Below are 17,540 nucleotides of genomic sequence, written 5' to 3'. Positions count from 1 at the left end.
AGAGAGAGAGAGAGAGAGAGAGAGAGAGAGAGAGAGAGAGAGATGCACACCATATATCTCTCAGCTTTTCAACTGCATCCCTCAAAGTTAGAAGACACTGATTACAAAGAACGCACTCAACAAACATTCCTTACTGGTACACATAAAACTTTATGTAGCCTAGTACCATTTAGCCCAGTATAAAGAGGCTTCCCTTCAGGGGAGTGGTTCTTTCTGGTTGGGTCACAATAACATGAGGAACTGTATTAGAGGGTCACAACATTAGGAAGGTTGAGAAGCACTGCTTCAGACTCTGATGCAGCAGAGGAGAAATGACTACGGAGCATCTTTAGGCCTCTCGTGCTTCATAGCTCCTTGGAAGAACCACCTTGGTCAGCATGTGGCCTATGTAATTTCACAGGGCTTTTACCTAATCCAAACACTCTTGTCACCCTCTTAAATTTCTCAAGATATTCTAAAGAAGTGGTCCTGTGTTTTTCATTTTCCATGACGCTTTCAAATGATGTATCTGGTATTGTCTGTCCTAAGGAGATTTTATATGTGTTCTCCTAGGCCTAGAATAGTCTCCAAGGACTAGTAGGCATTACTGAAAGAGTGACTGAATCCTAGGTGATGTGGGAGTGTCATATATCAATCTGTTGATTTCATTGGTTAATTAAATAAAGAAACTGCTTGCCCTGATAGGTTAAAACATAGGTGGGAGGAGTAAACAGGAGGAAGAGGAAGTGAGGTAAGATTCCTCAGACAGACTCGACAGCTCTGCTCTCTGGAGCAGAGACGCCAGGCTCTGCTCTCCCAGGCAACTCTGACCCAGGACGGATGTAGGCTAGAATCTTCCTGGTAAGCGCACACACATTATTAGAAATGGGCTAAATTAATATTAGCCTAGAAGAGGCTAGATAGAAATGGGCCAAGCAGTCTTTAAATGAATACAGTTTGTGTGTTGTTATTTCGGGCATAAGCTAGCAGGCGGCTGGGGTGCTGGGGACACAGCCCCGCCACACTTATTTCAACACCTGGGTAGCCAAAATAGGCAAGTCTTTTGGTCTTTCACCAGAGAATCCCAGGTACCTGTTTACAGGTTGAGATTAAGCATTTTACCAACTTTCTCATAAGCACATCTTTAATATACTTACAAGGACTTGTGTAGTAGATTACTCAATATTATTATTGTTTCCTTGTCCTGCAAATATTTGCCACATAGTCGTCTTTACCAGGTCTTAGCCTGGGTTGTAAGGGAATACTCAGAAAGAATTCTATACCCTCTTGACATTATATATAAAGCATAGGCTAGGAGAAGGAACTTGGAGATTTGAAATATAAGACTAAGGTTCAGGAGAACCCCAATACTCCAAGGAAGACTCTTTTGTCATAAGCCTGTGCCTGTCACAACAAGAAGAGGGGCTTCCAGGCTGTCAAGTTGCATAGATAGGCAACCCAAGGGAATTTAAAACAGAAATGTGTGATGATTGACAAAGAAATAGGAAGAGTTTTTCCACAAGTGTTTGTGTGAAGAGTAACTGTGGGAAATTAAGGTGACTTGGGAGGCTGGCCAGCCTAATGCTAGCACTGAATCTTGCTATCCTGTAGGCAACAGGGACATCTCATAAGGGTATTCAGTGGGGACATTGCATATCAGAACTGTGTTTCAAGAAGAATCTCAGGAAGAAAATGCTGGAAGAATCACAGGAGAGAGCAACTATGGGGATTTCTAATAGACAATATGAACAGTTCATTAAACTGAGTGTAGGAGTAGACAAAGCAGAGAAGGCTCTTCCCGGGTGACCAGTGTGACAACACAGAAGTAAGGACATGAGAGATGTAAGAGGAGCTTTTAGTTAATGCTGAGAGAACAGTTCCCTAGATTGCATAGTACTTTCTAATGTTCCATTACAAAAACCTTTACATTTATTGCTTAGGGTTTTTTTTTTCATGTGTGCGTATGTATGTATGCATGTGTGCAGAGGCGTATTTTTCTCTCACTAGCTATTTGTAATGCAACTTATTATTCAAGCCGCATCTAAACAAAATGTTAACATAGCAGCTGTGTTTTCATAAGTGAACAAAACTAGCCATTTATCAGAAGAGCAGCAAGCACCCCTTGTTAGTTGTGAATTATCAAATTTAATAACAAACATCAAACTGTTGTGTGTCCTGCTTGCTATGTGTTTGGTTTAAGGATGAAATCAGAGCTGTTAGTCATAAAGCTCATGTGTTTCTGCCCTAGCTTGTACCCGACTGTACCATATACAACATGCTTTCTCTCTTAAGCTAAGAGAGAAAACACTAGTTCATACAAATCATGAAAGACCCTTAGCTTGTTAATTACCTAGGGTTTCATATGATCAAGATGCTAGGGAAGGTTAAGAATTTTGAGCTAGAGATAATGTAATCTATATGGCTGTACCAGGTGCTGAGGTTGATGAAGCAAGCAGAAGACTTTTGGGTTCAGAACATATAAACTGACAGGGGAAGTAGAGGCAGCACCAGGCAGAGCTCAATTCTCTGTGCTCCCTTGCAGATGGGGCAGGCAGGGGTTGAATTCTAGGTCCCCAAATAGATGCTATATAAATATTCACAAATAAATTATTTTAGCATCACTAGACCCTACATCTATGTAAAAATGAGATTCAGAACACTTCTAACTTCTTGTGGTCTCATGAAACATTATGTAGTATCTCATGCATGGTCAGTATGCAACAAAACTTGTCTGCCATTCTTATCATTAATAGTGTTAGGAAATAATTGGTAAGTAGCAGAAGAAGCACATTTGTTATTTCTAAGCACCCAGGAGGTATCTGGTCAAGAAATAAAATTTCAGATCCACATATACACTGCAAGCTAGGACATGCCCACAGAAAGTGGAAATGGCTTGTATAAAACTTGACTATATTTTGGAGCATTTGAATAACTGAACAAATACTCTAGTCTGGTAGATCTAGCCTACAGCAAAGAGAGATGTCTGTGATGGAGGCTGAGGGTCACCAGAAAATGGTAGTAGAGGGTGCTTCTAGACTATCTATTGACAGCTTCGTCTGACAAAGGGTTACAGTAACCATTGGGTAGATCAACAGGGAGGCCATTAGTGAAGCTTGTATGGGATAATGCAGTGAAGCAATAGAGCAGATTGTGGTTCAAATAGAGCTGGTGAGAACATGGGAGGCACAGTACAGGAGAGATCTCTACACTAAAAATTGACCACCTGGGCCAGTGACATGTCCATGCAAGAAAAGTTTATAGTGATCTGCACACACTCCCTCTCTCCCAAATGTATATGTTTACACGCACACGCGTGTGTGTGTGTGTGTGTGTTCACAAGGATGGGGAAGAGAGACAAAAAGCTGATGGAATTGGAGTCAGATTTGAAGGACATGTTATGTGGGAAAATATGCCCATTTAAGTGGCACTGAGTTGATAACTGCAAAGTACAAATGAAATTAATGAATGAGTGCTGAGTCTGGAGACCAGCAAGACACAGAGGAGCTAAAGCTACATCTGGACAAAGAGGCAGAGAAGCTGTATTTGAAATTGAGATGCAAGGATGGAGTCAATTGTCTCACACAGCAAGGTGCTGGCAGGCTATTGGGAGCTTTGGAGGTTGTGGAGGATCCCAGGACCAATAGAAGTGTCAGAGAAGTTGCAGAAGCAATAGCAATGTGAATGGGTTGCTCCAAAGCATAGTGGAAGATAGGCAGTAGAGCTGCTGGATTTTCTAGTTTGAGGGACATGATTAACTGCACCCCTATTATCTCTCCTCCTATTCAGAGTAATTTAAAAGGAAATGTAGAATCTGTGGCAAACAGAATAAAACATTCCAATACACTCTGTGGTAGTTTGAATGTAATTAGCCCCCATAATCTCATAGAGAGTGGCACTATTAGGAAATGTGGTTTTGTTGGAGTGGGTGTGGCCTTGGTAGAGGAAGTGTGTCGCTGTGGGAGTGGGTTTTGAGTTTTTTATGCTTAGAGTACTGCCCAGTGTCTCAGTTGATTTCCTGTTACCTGCAAGATGTAGAACTCTCAACTACTCCAGCACCAAGTCTGCCTGCATGCTGCCATGTTGCCCACCATGAAGATAATGAACTAAATTTCTGAAACTTTAAGTGAGCCATTCAAATGTAATGTTTTCCTTTATAAGAGTTATCATGGTCATGGTGTCTCTTCACAGCAATAAAAACCCTAAGATAAAAGTTTGTATCAGGGACTGGGGTGTTACTGTGATAGGCCTAACCATGTTTTTGTTTGGAGAAATTTGGACTGCAGGACTTTGTGTCAGGAAAGCAGTGGAATGCTTTAAGTACTGCTTAGTGGGCCATACTTGTAGGAGCATAGAAGACAATGGTGCTAAATGTGATTTGATGAACTATGGGGGTCATGAAGTTTCAGAGTAGAAGAATGTTAGTATGTAACTTAGATACTGTTCTTGTGATATTTTGTTGAAGAAAGTGGCTGCTTTTTTGCCCTGTACAAATAGTCTGCCTGAGGCTAAAGTGAAGAGTTTTAGATTAATTCCATTGACAGGGGAAATCTCAAAACAGCCTAGTACAGACTTTGTTGTATGGTTATTAGTACTAATGCCGATGAAGATTTATAATGAAAAGGAGCAAGATGAGCAAGGGAAAATATTTGAGGAGAGAAAGGTCACCAAAAAGTAGAATAGAGCTAAGCCCTGTGTTCACAGACATAAACTGATTAAGAAACAGAATAAAGGGAATGGTGACTTGCGTGGGATGTCCTTCTGTATATTGTGAATTTGTTGTATTTATTGGTTGATAATTAAAGCGGTTTTGGCCTATGGCAGGGCAGAATATATAAAGAGAGGAAAGCCAAACTGAATACAAGGAGAAAGAAGGGTAGACTTAAGAGAGATGCTGGTTGCTGCTGGAGGAGAAAGATGTCAGAACATTACTGGTAAGCCACAGGCCACATAACACTATACAGATTATTAGAAACAGATTAATTTTAATGTAAGAGCTAGCTAGTAATAAGTCTGAGCCATAGACGAAACCATTATAATTAATATTAAGTCTCTGAATGATAATCTTTTAAGTGTCTATGAGACCAGGCTGGATGCATAAAAGCCTCGGACTACAGGTGAACTCAGGGCAAGATCTCACCCAGCCAAGTTTCCAACTTATAAAAATAAATTAAAGAAAAACTTAGAGCTGAGTGTCATGGTTCACAACTTCAGTCTCATCACTGGGAAGGCAGAAACTGGGGGATACCTGAGTTTGTGGCCAGCCTTATCTAGAAATCCAGGTTCAGGGTAGCCAAGCTTAGGCAATGAAGTACAGAAAGCTGATGGTGTAGTTGAATGAGGCAGCCATGTTCCAACCCCAGCAAGCAGCAGAACTTGGCAGCTTTGGCCATGTGGTGCTGGCTTTAAAATTAAAGATAGAAGAAACAGGTTATGGAAATTGCCCCCACAGACTTAGGAAAGTCACCGAGTCCAGTCATGAATCAGTAGTGTCCATGACTGGAGACCTAATAGGCCATTTTGTTAAGCAGTGAAGTTGAATCCCAGATTGCCATGGGTAACCCAAGATGTTGGAGATGCCAAAGTCATGGGATACCTGCTGATTAGAACTGCTAACAGGGAGTAAAACAAGCCCAAGTGAAAGAAGTGTGTTGTAGTCAACAAAACTGAAGAGTTGGAGATCTGAAGTGTGTTTTGACATCAGACACGGAGATGCAGAGTCTGGAGTTTGCCCAACTGACTTTCGCTTTTGCTTTAATCCAGTGTTTCCTTGCTATGCTCCCTTCCCTGAGTTTTAGAATGGTAATATATATCCTGTGTCATTATATGCTGGAAGTGTGTTATCTGCTTTTTGGTTTTTATTTTATAGGTTATTAGAGTTAAGAGATTGCATGAATCTCAGAAGAGACTTTGAACTTTGGACTTTAAACATTATTGAGGCTGTGATACACTATGGGGACTTTTGAAGACGGACTAAATGCATTTTGAATTATGAGACCGTTACAAGCTTATGGGGGCCATGGAGTGGAATGTGGTAGTTTGAATGTAATTTGTTCCCATAATCTCATAAGTAGTAGTACTACTGAGAGGTGTGGCTTTGTTGAAGTGGGTGCGGCTTTGTTGGAGGGAGTGTGTCACTGTGGGATTGGGCTTTGAGGTTTCTTTTTTTTTTTTTAAAAAAAAAGGCAGGATTGAACTGTTAAACAATATTTCTTTTTAAACTGATTTTTACTGAGCTCTACATTTTTCTCTGCTCCCCTCCCTGCCTTTCCACTCCCCTATTCAGCTCCCCCCCCCCAGGTCCCCATGCTCCCAATTTACTCAGGAGATCTTGTTATTTTCTACTTTCTACTTCCCATGTAGATTAGATCTATGTAAGTCTCTCTTAGTGTCCTCATTGTTGTCTAAGTTCTCCGGGATTGTGGTTTGTAGGCTGGTTTTCTTTGATTTATGTTTAAAAACCACTTACGAGTGAGTACATGGATTACCTCACTTAAAATAATGTTTTCTAGCTCCATCCATTTTCCTGCAAAATTCAAGATGTCATCATTTTTTTCTGCTGTGTAGTACTCCATTGTATAAATGTACCATATTTTCCTTATCCATTCTTCTGTTAAGGGGCATTTAGGTTGCTTCCAGGTTCTGGCTATGACAAACAAAGCTGCTATGAACATAGTTGGGCACATGTCCTTGTGGTACGATTGAGCATCCTTTGGATATATATCCAAAAGTGGTATTACTGGGTCTTGAGGAAGGTTATTTCCTAATTTTCTGAGAAATCGCCACACTGACATGCAAAGGGGTTGTATCAGCTTGCATTAACACCAGCAATGCAGAAGTGTTCCCTTTTCCCCACAGCCTCCCCAGCATAAGTTGTCATCAGTGTTTTTTATCTGGCCATTCTTACAGGTGTAAGATGGAATCTCAGTTTTTTGATTTGCATTTCTCTGATGACTAAGGATGTTGAACATTTCCTTAAGTGTCTTTCAGCCATTTTACATTTCTCTGTTGAGAGTTCTCTGTTTAGGTCTGTATTTCATTTTTTATTGGATTATGTGTTCTTTTGATGACCAATTTCTTGAGTTCTTTGTATATTTTGGAGATCAGCCCTCTGTCTGATGTGGGGTTAGTGAAAATCTGTTCCCATTCTGTAGGCTGCCGTTTTGTGTTGTTGTCCATGTCCTTTGCTTTACAGAAGCTTTCTTATGCTCAGGGAACCACCCAGAGTCTCAGTTGATTTTCAGCTACTTCTCCAGCACCATGTCTGCCTACATGCCGCTATGGCCCAGCCATGATGATAACTGATTGAATCTTGGAAACTATAAGCAAGCCATCCCAATTAAATGTTTTGTTTATAAGAGTTGCTGTGGTCATGGTGTCTCTTTGTAGCAAAAGAAACCCTAATTAAACCCTAATAGATAATGAAGAGTTAATGTTACAGTCAAATGGGTTTCCCTAAACCCTACCTCATCACTCTTCCTGCCTCAGATTCAGTATCAGACAGGTAGTCACAAAGGGCTAGTCGCCTTTCCCGTGTCTTAGAGGCCCCAGAAGCGACCCACCTCATGAGCAAAGTGAACACACTAACTACGTCAAGGAAAGGACTATTCATAGCAAACATCCAGGATTTCATTTCTTTGTTTTTAAAGGATTTGTTTTTATTTCATTTTGTCCTATTTTATTTTATGTGTATGAGGTTTTTGCCTTCATGTATGGGTGTGCGTCACTTGCTTGCCTGGAACACGTGGAGGCTAGAAGAGGGTATCAGATCCTCTGGAACAAGTGGATAGTTTTTTTTTATTTATTTATTAAAGATTTCTGCCTCCTCCCCGCCACCGCCTCCCATATCCCTCCCCCTCCCCCAATCAAGTCCCCCTCCCTCGTCAGCCCAAAGAGCAATCAGGGTTCCCTGCCCTGTGGAAAGTCCAAGGACCACCCACCTCCATCCAGGTCTAGTAAGGTGAGCATCCAAACTGCCTAGGCTCCCACAAAGCCAGTACGTGCAGTAGGATCAAAACCCATTGCCATTGGAACAAGTGGATAGTTATGGATGCTGGCAATCAAACCTAGGTCTTCTGCAACAGCAGCCAGTGATCTTAGTCATTAGGCCATCTCTCTAGCCCACTTTAACCCTTTATACTTAATAAAAGTCTGAGGTGGGCCAAAGATGGAACTGAGCCCCTTTTGTTTGAAGCAGGGTTTGGGAGGAAAGGGTCTGTATATGTCAAAGCTCCTGTGTACAGGGAGGATCCTCATTTTCTTAAAGTACTTCTACTGTTCCAACACCTCCCTCTCCTGTGTATCACTCTGGTATATAGTACAGACAGCTGCTGCCTCGCTTTCTCATAGGGGCTCTCTGGCATCTAATAAAAGCTGGACAAGCCTTTGTCTTCAGGAAAGACAATCATAAAACAGGAAACAGGTAATGCACAGACACGAAAATAGTTCTGATTATTCTCAACACTAAATGCTACAGAGACATTGAAACTGATAATGTAGCCAAGAACTACAACAGGAGATAACCAGAGAAACTCAATCTGGACAGGGTGTAGGGAACATTTTGGACTCCTATTGGAATTTCTGGGCAGTTAAAAAAAAGGTAACGCAATCAAATCTGAAACCACTTTTGCCATCTATAATTTCAATGTGGAATAAAGAGAGCAGGAGGAAGGTAAAATGACAAGGCTATTAATATACAAGAGGCTGCCAAGCCATTATCGTTTATTTCAAGTGGTGGTAAAAGCAGATGACTCATCCTTCAGAGCTGCAGGACTTTGCACCAAATATTCTGGATGGTTTACTGGCTTGCCTATTTTCCTGAGCTTGGAGTTCAGGGGACATGACTTCTGAGCTTGATTAACTCAGAGAAGCTGAAGTTATTTAGCTAACTCTAAGAAAGACTTTTCCAAAGGTCTTATAGAAAGAAAAAGATGTGTCAACCGTGTCTTCAAGCAGGAGAATTTTCCAGGTAAAGATGAAACCAGGTTGCCACACTGAATAGCATATTTTTCTTGTCTTCTCAAGCCTTGCTTCCTTAATTTGAAGGTTAAAGACCAAAGATGGGAATCTCTTGCCTACATTGTCAGAAGGATCATTTTCTTCTGGTGCCCTGGTCAAATATAGCTCATTTAAAGAAAAGTGTTTTTCCTTCCAGAGCTTTGGAAACTCAATTGCTGAGTGCATAATACCCGTGGCTCTAGCTGTTGATCAGTAGTAACAATTAGAGGGTTGGTCGTGATCAAATGCTGTGAGGTGCTTCAAGAGGCCACTCAGATGAAAGCTCTGCTATTAAATCCAGCTATACAAAAGGAATTTGTGCCAGAAGCCATTGGTGTGTGCTTAACAGGCAAATATGTAGTTTCAGTCTAGATATGGCCTTGTAATTAACAAGTGATTTATCTTTTCTGATACATCATCAAGTCAGTTGGACCTCAGATCTAAATTAATAGGGCTAGTGCACTCTGTGAAATTGAAAGGGTTTGAGGGAGGACTGGAGATGTGAACTTTTCTTTTTTCAAGAGCCTAGTATGATGGGCTATAACAGGGCTGTAAGGATTTGATGAAACCAGCTCTAGCCTCCTACAGACCTAGGAGTTCCTTCCACAGTCTGTCATGAGTGGCCATTCAAACTTAGTGGGAACCAAGAATGCAGAGCCCACTGTAATTAATCCCTCACACATGCTTCTGTGTGTAATGCCAAGAAATGCATTGGTTCACCCAGATCAACTTGGGTGGAATTGTCTCTTTGTCTACCATCAATCAGTGTCATGTCTGGGGTGAGAAGGCATTTGTTCATGACTCCTCAGAAACAGTCACAGAACAAATCTTCCCTTGCTTTTCTATTCTAAAATTTCTAGGACAAAACATTTTTTATTGATTTTATTGAGCTATACATTTTTCTCTTCTCCCTTCCCTCTCCCTCCCCTCCCCTCAACCCTCTCCCATGGTCCCCATGCTCCCAATTTACTCAGGAGATCTTTGGGACAAAACATTTAAACTTGAATGACATTAGAGACTCTGTTCCTGTCCCTACTATCCTAATATAGATATGGTCTCTCCTCCCTCCTCCCCTCACACAGACACACAGGCACACAGATACACACACACACACACACACACACACACGTACAAGCATGCATATTCACACAAAGACACAGTGATAGTCAATGTGCATTTCCATAACAAAATAAGCACTTGGCACATCTTAATTCTCCTAACACCTCTTAAATATGAACCAAAGATTAGATTCTCCCATTTCTTCAAAATCAAGCTCTTGGAAATCCACTCATTCCATTTATACTTAGTTCACACACAATTGTAGTTATCCTGTGAAAAATCCAAATTCCAAACTGACAGAAACAAAACAGCAAAATCAGAAGGTAGTGGCAGGGTTTACTCATTACATCCAGTAACCAAAACTACACAGATTGCAGCCAGTGAAATAAGCCACAGGGTTTCCAGGGTGTTCTTCAAAACTCACTTTCCTCTTCTGAATGCTGGCTTTTGTGTTCATTTATTTAAGAAGAATGCTAGTTACTTTGCATATTTAGGCTATGTCTCTGTTCAAATCAGCTATAGTGTTGGATCATTTGTGGTGTTTTAAGCTATAAATGAAAACTCTTAATCACACAGGCTACACAAAATTTATAACAGGAAGCAAAGATATATGTAGGCTGCTGGGTTACTTAATTCAGAATAATGTGACTGACAACCAGCTCATAGACATCATATTGTAGATAGTTTTCTTTAATGACAGAACTTGAAAAGCAAGAAGTGATCCCCGTACCATCTGATGTTTAACTTACACTTCTATCTGATATATGTGCTCCTTTAGGATTATGACTGTTTCAAAGTCAGCAAGTGAATTCTGTGGGAAGCTGTGTTAGGAAAACATCATGAGAAGTGAAAGTAAGCTATCTCAGGGATCTCTGGTGTCATTTATGTTGTGAAGTCCCACCACTCTAAGAAGAATTTAATTCCATTCTTTGGTTCATTGTATTGCAGAATGGGAAGCAGAAAATATTTAAGGACCAAAGTTTGGCATGGTCAGTTTTGTGGTTTTGAATAGTAAGTCTGGCTTTGATGGCGAATGCTGATTTGAAGAGATGAGAGTTAAAGCAGAGGTCACTGAGTTAGATCTCTAATGCAATATTTCAGGACAAGGACATTAAGAGTCTTAGCCAGATCATTAAAGGGGGAAAGGAGGGAAGAGTCAGAAAGTTTATTATATATTCATCTCAACCTGGTAGTTGATGATTTGATGGATGTGAATGGTGAGGGAGGGTTCAGTGCCTGGGTGACCTTTAGTTTCCAAGGTTGGCACCCCAAAATGTATGTCTTCCAGTGCTAATTGTCACACATCTCCTGCTGTTCTTCCAACAGCAAATCAGCTAGCTGAACAGAAGTAATAAGTAGCAGTTCTGGCAATTGTCATTGCTTCTGTGGAAAGCCAGTGGACAGTTGGGCAGAGGACGATGCTCTGGAGCTTTTATGTAAGTAGATGTGCAGTCTCTACATTAGGGTCCCTACTGGGATCTGGGTCCATTTGTCTTTGAACTTGTTCTAGGCTGTCAATCCTAGGTACTGCAACTGCACCTTTCCCAGTTCTCCCCACAATAACCTTTCCCCTCTGGGCTTCCAAGGAAGTCACTTGGTTCTGTCTAGCATTTGGGATTATGAGTCTCTTAAATGTTTCATGTTTTCAATCCCTGGATGAATACTGAATGAAGTGTTGACTTCCCTCCCTGTCCCATCCTGAGGCCTTTCTATTTGAATCTTGAATTGTTCCAGTAGTATAGACTGCAGGGCTTTGAGTTCTAGGAGCCAGTGCCTGGCAAGTTTAACACAGCTTCAGTTCAGGTCCATTCGTCCTTCCTTCTGAGGCCTGCTGTCTTGCCTAGTGGGTCATAGGGAGTAGCTGTGGCTACAGTTTGCCTGGTTGGCAAACAAAACACAGTGAAAATTCACAGGATGTGCTGGAGTGGAAGGAGAGCTTTGCAGGCTGCACTGAACCATCTTCAGCATCAAGGCTATGGAAGTAGATAATTAAACCATATTACAAGGAAAACATAATCTCCCAGTTTTCTGCTTTCATGAGACCAAATATGCCAGCCATGTGTAAGCACTGACTGCTCACTTCTGACTTTCTAGAAATTTGCTTCTTGCCCTTTGCCTGGACAGTTGTTTTTACTGTTACTACTGACATGTATTCACTTTGCTCCTACAGAGAATGTCCCTAGATTGATTTCACACTGTAGCTTAGGTTTCTTAGAGAAAACTATGTACAGCAGGTTGTCCTCAAATTCATACTCCTGTATAAACCTCTAAACCTCATGAACTGTACTTTTTATTGCTGTTTCTTTCTTTTTAAACTTCCTTGGCAATTTTATATATCTATGTAATAAGTTTTCACTCTGTGAGCTGAAAAAAAACCTTGATATCGTCTTAAATTTAATATAAAAATTTACATTTATTTATTCTCTCTCTGTGTGTGTGTGTGTGTGTGTGTGTGTGTGTGTGTGTGTGTGTGTGTGACATATGTATAGGTCAGCGGACAATGTGTTAGAGTCAGTTCTCTCCTTAAACTATGTTCTGGGGATCAAGGTCAGGTCTTCAGGCTGGACAAAGCTGAGGTATCCCACCAACCTTGATGTCTTTTGTTCTTTTAACCTACTGAGGTTAAAATTAAGGTTGTTTGCATGAGCCTCAATAGGAGAGGATTATTTACTGAAACATGAGAAATTTTTCAGTGACTTACACTACTGAGATGAATGACACTCTATCCCCCAGTACCTGTTAACTACTCATTGTCTCTTAGCGAGAAGTGGGTCCTCATGTTCCCCTCCCTTAATACTGATGAATAGTAGCTGGTCTAGTTTTATTCAGGGCTTATGCTGGTAAATATTGCTGCACTGAGTCCATTATTGTTATGACTGGTCAGCAGCACATCTCCAGAACCTCTGGCTATTGCATTTTTCTGTCCCATCTCCAGCAATGCTGTCTGTGCCTTGGGGAAGTGCTGTAGGTGTCCTATTTAAGCCAAATACCCCACAGTCACATACTGCCTGCACTTTGACTAGTTAGGAATCTAAGCATTAACACCACCTATTATAAGAAGAAGCTTCTCTGGCCAAGGTTAAGAGCAGCACTAATCTATAGATGTACATATTTAGAGATTTTGACAACATATCTGTTTAGTGAACAATAGTAGAGGGCTTCCCCCTACCTATGTCATGATTGCACCAGTAGACATATCTTGTCACTCAAATAATTATTGTAGATATTGAGGTCCACAGTTGGGTAGGGCCATTTTAAGATTAATATTTAGGTGCATATATTTTTTATGGTTTTGCCTTGTTTTACTGTCTTAATAAAACTGAACTTGAACTTGTTGCAATGTTTTTACCTCCACCTCACAAGCATTAGATTTACAAATGTATACAACCAAGCCCAGCTCTAACTAAATACATATGTTTTTTATATAATATCATGTAAACTAAAGCTTTTTAGTTGTGTATGAAATCCTGTGGTGGAGAACTTGGACTTTATGATCCAAATTCCAGTTATTCTGAATACTTCTCTTTCTGCCTCCATTTCCCTCAGCAAATCTTTCCTGGGCACTTAACAAAAACCAGATGAAGTCTCCCAAGGACATAGAAGAAATTACCACAGAAAGCTCCTTGACCTTAAGAAGCTTAGATTTTGTACAAGAAGATATGAACTATGAGACTATTGAATATGGGACAAACACAAGTAAAGCAGAGAAGTATGATAGAGATGTTATACTGCACATCAGTATTTTTAATTAGATGTTATGATTTTATGTACATGTGTGTGTAGATGCATGTATGTCTAGAGGCAGAAAATCATCCTCAAGTGACATTCCTCAGGCACAGTCTACTTGTTTTTTTAAATAATTATTTTATTGTTTTTTGATAATTTCATGCATGAGTGCTGTATTTATACCATTTCCACCCACATTCTCCACCCTTCAACTCTTCCTATATCCCCTCCATTTTCTCTCCATTTCATGATCTCTTCTTTAGTTATTGCTAACACACACACACACACACACACACAATGTTGAATCCAATTGGAGTTGTTCTTTGAGTGAGACAGGACCTCTCATTTGTCCTGGGGATCATATAATAAACTAGGCTGATTGTCTGCATCTTCCCAGTGCTGAAATCACAATGGTGTGCACCACCACATACACAGCTCTATTTTTCTTCCTTTAAACAGAGGCATCTGAAAAGTAAGCACTTTGCTGCCAAGACATATACCCAGTTTGCTAAGGATACTGTGGTTACAAAGATCTAGATGAAAGGAATCTTCACACACACACACACACAAATGAGGTGGGGACATTCTAGAAAGCATGGATGCTCTCAGGAAAGTGAGTACTTACTTGGTGAATTGTATATATGAGATATGACAATTATTTTACTGTGCCGAAGTAGAATGGGCAAAGGGGAGAGTAAAAAGGACCAGATCATAAAGTGTTTTTGGAGCTAGTAAAAGAATATTAATTTACACGATGAATGCAATGGGGGAACCATTAAATATGTTTTGAACAGAACACTATTATTATGAAATGCATATGGTACCCCAAACTTAGTATGCCCAAGTCCTCACCCGGAAGACATAGAATGTTATTAATTTTAAAGATAAATTTTTAAAGAGATAATTACAGCAATATATGCTCATTAATGTCCAACACATACTTGGTAAGTCATTTGAGCCCTTTGAAGTTTTGAAAAGAGAGAATTAATACACAGATCAGCACAGAAGGAAATGACCACCTGAAGATGCACAGAAAATTTGACCATGTACTAGCCAAGGAGACATGTCTTCAAAGAAACTAACTCTGAATACACCTTCATCATGGACTTCTGGCCTTCAGAATGATGAGAGAAATTATTTTTTTTTTGTTTTTGTTTTTCAAGCCACACAGTTTATGACATTTGGTTATGGCAGTCCTAGCAAACCAATACAAATGGCATACTCAGGTTTAACTTTAAAACTAGCACTCTGGATTATGCTGCACAACTAATAAAAACCCAGAAACAGATATTGGGGTTCAAGCTGAAAGACCAGAGAAGCAAAGCAACTAACCACTAGAGAGCTCTTTACCTCTACGAAATCTTCAGAGTGAAAAGAGAGTGAGTTTCTATCCCATCGCGCCTTATATTCCTCTCTCGTTCTCGGATTAAAGGCATGCACCTCCACCCAACCTCCTCTATGGCAAACTAGTGTGGCTGCTGGGCACCAGAGAAGTTATATACTCTCTGGACAGGAATTTCAGGGCAGCACAAATTCTGTGTAAAAGTATGTGCTGAACCCAGAATTGAAGGGGTTAAGGAGCTTGGTTTGAGGGGAATTAAGAAATATATATCAGGTGATCTTTAGAAGAAAGAATATACAGAACTTAAGATGACTAAAAAAATCAAATGTTTGAAATGAAAAGATGGGGTCTCTAGACTCAAGCTTGCCACACATATTATCAGGCAAGTTTAAGTTCTTCTTCATTTCTATTTCCACTGAAGCTCCAAATTCACACTGTGATATTTGGGAATTAAGTGTGACAAGGGCCAAGGACATGTCTGCTAGATAAGCTGGAGCAATATCTTTAGTCATAAATTGAAGCAAAAGGTTCAGACTAGTGTCATGTGTGGGGCAGAAGAAAAGTGGAACTGATGTGGCCCAAGCTGCTAACTGTGCACCTGAGTCTTATTTCCTTTCTTTTAATGCTGACAAAATGGTGGCTGAGCAAGTGAATGCCCATCAAACCCACAGGTCCAGGAATCCTTTCCACTTAGATATTGTCATATGAGTCCATTACCACTAATGGAGTACAAGGAAAAGTGATGTGTGTCCTTGTCTTTGCAAAGCATTAATTCTAATATCACATTTTCTCTTTTTATAGTCTTCTCCCTTCCTACCAGTTGGCCTTCCTTTATGGTGGACACTCACATTGGACTAGACAAGATCGATGTCACAGTGAATGTTGAAGTAACAACTTGGAAGAAACCCGAACAGTGCGGCAGCACTTTTCAAGAAGACTGCTCAGATCAAGTCTATTGAGTGTAAGAGAAAGAAACCACGTTGTTGTTTCAGTCAAGCTACTGGTGGATCTCTTGTATAACAGTTTAGTTTCACCCCCATTAAAATGGAATTATATCTTAAAAGCAGTGTGCTTTGCAGCAAATTACTAACTACTATGTGGCTGGACCAAGGATATTGACATTATAGATTTGAAAATTAGTAATTATTTTCACGTTGTGGCAAAGCATGGGGAAATTGTCACCAAAAATAAGTTGGGATTGTCTAACGCCTAGTAATAGGGTACCTTAAGAAGTACAATTTTGAAATTCTCCAAATTCTCATACTTAGTCAATCAGTTTTTTTTTTTTTGCAAAGATTAGACTCAATTTAAGAGCTTTGTGTATAACTAGAATTTTCAAATGGAAATGGACTCAAACATACCGAGACTTCTGTTTAAAACACTGTGAAGGAAATTTTACTTGATAAAATATAGAAGAAATAGAATAAATTCCTGACTTCCTACTCAACTCAGTTCTAACCACAAACTCATGATAAATTTATGATATTGCATCCTCCTTAATTTCCCCTAAATCCAAGGGACTAGTAATAAACATAATTAAAAACATTTTTGTTGAATTACCAAGACACACAGAAGAATGAACAGAGCCGAAGAGTTTAGCTCAATGAACATATTCTTGTTACCAACACCTGTCTCAGAATAGAGATCTGATCAACTCTCTAAAGTCCTTCTGGTTCATTCCAGTAATTGTATGTCTTGAGCACATAATCCACTATAGAGGCTTCTAGCACCATTAAAGAAGATGTGCTTTTATTTTTTATATATATTGAATATGTAAAGTGTGTGTTCTTTAGCATATGACTTTCTTGATCACCATAATGTCTTCTGAGAGCATGTTAAGATCTTTCACTGGAACCTTGAATTAGTCAATTAGGCTAGGCTAACTGGCCAACAAGGCCTAAGAAACCTCCTGTGTCTTCCTCCTTAGCATTGAGATTATAGATACCTATTCCTATATTTTATATGGGTGCTAAAGATCAAACTTAGATCCTTATACTTGCATATCAAGCACTTTTGCCAACTGAGCCATCTACTCTAGCCCCAGTATCTCAGTTAATAAAGATATATTTACTAACACTAAGTTACATTTGCTCATTTTCTTCTTAGGTTTCTGTATTTCTGTCTCTGATAATAAACAATTATACTCAAGAAATTCTAAATAAAATAAAAATATTTATATGTTCTCTGTATATATTATTGAGTATGGCATAAATATTTCTACCATTTTGTGGTATTTTAAAATATGTTCCCTGTGCCAATGTGGTGAAGATGCTTTTGATTGTATTCTGAGGCTATTACACATTTAGATGTCTTCCTTCCCTGGATTTGATTTACATCTCATATTTAAATATGCAATACCTGTGTAATTGATTTAACAATGTGATATACATATCATACATATCAATTTATATTTTTCCAAATAGATACCAAATGAATACAA

At 39.7% G+C, this 17,540-nt stretch overlaps 1 long non-coding RNA gene across 1 annotated transcript in view; it reads left to right on the top strand.

Moving 5' to 3' along the window:
• Positions 1-17,132, top strand: part of LOC126489407 (uncharacterized) — a 17,799-nt gene extending 667 nt beyond the window's left edge. Inside the window, exons 2-3 of the long non-coding RNA XR_007588915.1 lie at positions 11,359-11,468; positions 15,902-17,132. This is a non-coding gene — a long non-coding RNA (uncharacterized lncRNA). The remainder of the gene's footprint in view (positions 1-11,358; positions 11,469-15,901) is intronic.
• Positions 17,133-17,540: the final 408 nt, after the last annotated feature.

The sequence above is a fragment of the Alexandromys fortis genome, unplaced genomic scaffold (assembly GCF_014885135.2).
Source record: "Alexandromys fortis isolate MF-2015 unplaced genomic scaffold, M_Fortis_MF-2015_v1.1 scaffold_206, whole genome shotgun sequence".
NCBI lineage: Eukaryota > Metazoa > Chordata > Mammalia > Rodentia > Cricetidae > Alexandromys > Alexandromys fortis.
This window is presented reverse-complemented; position numbering and strand designations above follow the sequence as displayed.